This window comes from Dama dama, chromosome 4, assembly GCF_033118175.1.
Source record: "Dama dama isolate Ldn47 chromosome 4, ASM3311817v1, whole genome shotgun sequence".
Classification (NCBI taxonomy): domain Eukaryota; kingdom Metazoa; phylum Chordata; class Mammalia; order Artiodactyla; family Cervidae; genus Dama; species Dama dama.
Genome location: NC_083684.1, coordinates 66,872,327 through 66,877,509, shown reverse-complemented (window position 1 = coordinate 66,877,509; position 5,183 = coordinate 66,872,327).

Below are 5,183 nucleotides of genomic sequence, written 5' to 3'. Positions count from 1 at the left end.
ACAATATTTTTAAAAAGCACACTCTGATCCAAGAGTTCTTGAGTGGGACAAATGTGCCATTTATTTTAACAAGGTTAGTTTTTTCTTAGTATTTTTAGCAAGCTTCTTTAAACTAGTAATGTTGAAAATTCTGCTCCATGAATGACCGTTTTGAACAGTAATGAATTACGATAAGTACTTATAATAAGTACTTGTAATAATAAGTAATGTAAGCATTCATACTGACTTTTCAATTTCAAGTGTTTTACAAATTTTACAGTTCTAATAAGACAGCATCCTTAGTAGCAACAATCATTTTAACTATATACTATATATCTTTCTGATTGGATGTGCAACAGAAACAATTTAAAATCAATAATGTTGTTGTTCCATCTTTCTGCAAATATATAGTGAACATTCCTTAAACACCTTAAATTTATTTTACTTCATGTACTCTAAACTTTAACTAATAATACACAGACAAATACACAGGGACAATTCTGAAGAAAGTTCACAGAAGTTTTTCTAATTGTGAAGAAGACAAAAAACAAAAAAAAAGAATTGATCAAATTATTTGAACATTTTCATGTATACATATACTAAAATGGAACTATTTATTCATTTTGCTAAAAGGAAACAATCTAAGGACATGGAAAATATGTAAGAACAATTTTCAAAGGTTGGAATAAATAAAAATATTCATGAAATGATGATGTTTTTTATATATACCCTAGGTTTCTGCCTGAACCCAAAGATGCACACATAAAGACACTTAAGGGAAAAGCAATCTTCCATAAGTAACAGATCTTTTGGAAGAAACATTTTTAATCTACTTTTTTTTTTAAAACTCATGTGTATTTTTGCATTTATGGTAAAAAAAAAATTCTAAATTGTGTATGACTGTGTGCTAAGTCACATCATGTCCAACGCTTTTTGACCCCATTGGCTGTAGCCATGCAGACTTCTCTGTCCATGGGATATCCCAGGCAAGAATACTGGAGTGGATTGCCATTTCCTTCTCCAGGGGACCTTCCCAACCCAGGGATCAAACCCAGGTCTCCTGCATCGGTAGGCGGATTCTTTACCACTGAGCCACCTGGGTTCACTGAAAACAATTTTTCCTCTTTAGTAACAGTAATTAAAAACACAATATGAGAAACAGTCTACATTTTATTAGCAAATATACCATGACATCTATTTAGAACACATTTCCAGACCTATGTGAAGAAACTGTAAATCTTTACTGAAGCACATAAAGTCTGAAAATCACAAGTTTTACTTGGAAGATGTAGTGATCTAAAGACTTCAGTGACTGCAAATTCAAAACAATCAAACTCAAAGCAAACATGGTTATTCAAATATAAGTCTCAGCTGTATCTAGGGGAGCCAACATAATTTTGAATTTAAAAAACAAAACACACCTAAATAAAGGGAACCTGCCAAATTACAGATGTAATTTGTATCACTGTATCACTATACAGATATCACTGTATAGACTAGTTGAAATTTCAAAAGAAATGAAGCAAAATAGCTTACAAGGTAGCCAAAGAAGCTCACCTAAAGAGAGACTTAGACATTATTTTGAACAATAAAATAGAAGGCTTAAACAACAACATAATATATTGTAATCATGCAACAGGTGAGGTATTCCAAGGTAACATCAAAAATAAGAGGGGGAAAAAAAATCAAAGGGCAGAAAGGAAACATTAAGGTTTCAAGGTTGTGTAATAAAGAATTTAAGGACTTGCCTGATGCTCCAGTGGGTAGAAATCTGCCTGTCAGTGCAGGGGACATGGGTTCCATCTCTGGTCAGGGAAGATCCCACAAGCCTCAGAGCAACAAAGCTAGTGTGCCACAACTGCTGAAGCCCACATCTTCCAGAGCCTGCCAGGGGTTAATACAACGACTGAACCCGTGCCTTAGAGCCGGAGCTCCACAACAAGATAGTGGCCCCTCCTAATCACAACAGAGAAAGCCCAAGACCATCAGCAAACTCCCAGTATAGCCAAAACTAAATAAATACTAAAAGTTAAAAAAAAAAAAAAAAAAGAATTTGGCAGGCTTTGGTCCACACATTCTGGAAGTTTTTAAACTACAATTGGAATTTAAGTTTTCTCACTCTTGGAATTTCCTTAGTGACTGCAGTGGCTTTATTACGCTTCATAGGCCCTGATAATTTATGCTAACAAGATGACTTATGGTGGGCCCCTAGTTTAATAATGGGATGACTTAGGTTGTGAGGCTGGGCATTTCACAAAGACCAACGAAGTGACTAGAGGTTTGGAGCTTTGAGCCAGGTGGGCTTATTAGTCCAACCTCTAAAGAGGGGAGAATGCTGGAGATGTTATCAACAACGGCTATGTGGCTAAAGCCCAATAAAAACTCGGGACTTAAAAGCTTGAGTGAGCTTCTTTGCTGACAATAGTGTTTTCTGTCACACTGATATGCCAGGAGGGCAAGGGTCCCTTGCGATGATGACTATGGTTAAGTCCAAACAAACCCATTCAGAAGTTAAGAAGCTTATCAAGTCCAAAGAAACAGCATTTCAGGAAAGAGAGACAAAACAACAAATATAGGCCTCTTCCCTGGGAACGAGTCATTTCTGACTCCTTACTTTCCTCTTCCTCTGGGCTTCCTTCTAAGGTAAGATCAGTCTTGCGAAGTGACCCCAGAAAACAGGCCGTTCAATACCTAGAAAAACACAGCGAGCTCCAGTAACACAGCCCCACACAGAGGGAGGATCTCAACAGGTACAAATCACAATCCTCCACGGCCACTGACACAGCAGGGATTCTGGAACACAGAATCAAACGAGGTGTTTTTAATTTCATTCTTTTCTTCAGAACTCGCGGCCCCTTATGTGAAAACCACATAATCTACGCTGACCCTCCCCTTCACACTATAGGCGAGGCCCTGACCAACCTGCATACAGAATAGAGCCTCGTTCAACTCTTCATGGATCAGAGACGGAGGGGTTGAGCAATAAAGGACTTTAAGCAGCAGCGTCTACACGTTAGAAGGTAGAACTGCCAGAGAAGGATATGGATCCTAGAACGATACTACCAGAAATGTGATGTGGGCCCCAGGGATCCGGCAGTTAAGATAAAGGATTTCAGAACTTCTCTCAGAGCGATGCTGGGACACACGGGGGGCGGGAAGGTGGGGACAGTAGTTTTAACCTCCACCAGTTCAGTTCAACCACTCAGTCGTGTCCCACACTTTGTGACACATGGACCACAGCACTTAAAGCTTCCCTGTCCATCACCAACTCCGGGAGCTAACTCAAACTCATGTCCATGCGGTCGGTGATACCATCCAACCATCTCTTCCTCTGTCGATCCCTCCTCCTCCTGCCTTCAGTCTTCCCCAGCATCAGGGTCTCTTCAAATGAGTCAGTATTTTTGCGTCAGGTGGCCAAAGTATTGAAGTTTTGGCTTCAGCATCAGTCCTTCCAATGAATATTGAGGACTGATTTCCTTTAGGATTGACTGGCTGTATCTTCTTGTAGTCCAAGGGAATCTCAAGAGTCTTCTTTAACGTCCATAGACACCCCATAAACACGTGTGGAGGACAACAGGCTGAGCGACTAGGAAATCCGGGTTTTAAACAAACAAACATAGCAAACTCACTGGAACTCCTCCGTCGCTAGTCTACATTCACTTCCGGGTCTGCAGGCTACTGCGCCCGCGCAGGTGGAGGACGCGGTACAGACGGAGGTGATTGGGCTATGCCAGGGCCAAGGAGTCGGGAAATAAGGGCAGTGGGCGGGACGAGGCCTGAAGCGCAATTGCGTAGGGGCGGGGCCAGAGGGGGCGGAGCCTTATCTCCCCTCGCCCGGCCCCTGTCCGTTTTGGGATCTGTTGATCCTTCTGTCGGGAGAAATATGCCTGAGAAATATCAATAATCTCAGATATGCCGATGACACCTCCCTTATGGCAGGAAGTGAAGGTGAACTAAACTTGATGAACTCTTAATGAAAGTGAAAGAGGAGAGTGAAAAAGTTGGCTTAAAGCTCAACATTCAGAAAACTAAGATGCGGAGACAGTGGAAACAGTGTCAGAATTACATTTTTTGGGCTCAAAATCACTGCACATGGTGACTGCAGCTATGATATGAAAAGACGATTACTCCTTGGAAGGAAAGTTATGAACAACCTAGATAGCATGGTAAAAAGCAGAGATATCACTTTGCCAAACAAAGGTCCATGTGGTCAAGGCTATGGTTTTTCCAGTGGTCATGTATGGATGTGAGTTGACTGTGAGGAAAGCTGAGCACCGAAAAATTGATGCTTTTGAACTATGGTGTTGGAGAAGACTCCTGAGAGTCCCTTGGACTGCAAGGACATCCAACCAGTCCATCCTAAAGGAGATTAGTCCTGGGTGTTCATTGGAAGGACTGATGTTGAAGCTGAAACTCCAATACGTTCCTTTCTGTGATGAACAGGTCTTGTGGCCTCTAAGCCTCACCTGGTCACCGTTCTGGAGCAACTGAACGATCCCAGGAGTATAACGAGAATGGAGACAACAGACATATACCCAGGTAGGTAGGAATGAACTCAGATGAGAGGTCCAAGGAGCAGAGGGGAAGTCATCCTTGTCTAACAGCTATAACCCTGTCTGTCCAAGACCCGAGAGCTGTGACACTCCAAATCTTTGTTGTCTCGAGACACAACCGAGGAGCATACACTCACATGACACTCCAAACGGATCATCTGAGTGATTACATTCTACTTTTCGTCACTGAGGAGACACACATCTTCACACACTCACACAAAGGGCTTTTGAATTTTCCCGGTTTTTCAACTTGCTGAATACATCTCAGCTTCCCATAGAAGCAGCTCTCAAAATTCTTCTCTTTTGCCTTAAGTTGTGTGAAACACTAACTTAGAACAGGCAGGAAGCAGCTCTGCTCCAGAGGAAGTCAAAGAGATTTAAAGACATGAAAAGGTAGAAAAAGGAAGCACAGCTGGACAGAAGGACCAACAGACCCAAAACGGACTGGGGAGGGGTGAAGGGAGGTAAAGCTCCGCCCCCACTGGCCCCGCCCCTACGTACCTGCGCTTCCGGCCTCGTCCCACCCTCCCCCCTTACGTCCCCTCTGGTTGGCCGCGGCGTAGCGCACTCACCCTCCTCTGTACCGGATTTTCCGCCCGCGCGTGCGCAGTAGCCTGCAGACCGGAGTTGCGTTTAAATGAGCGATAGAGA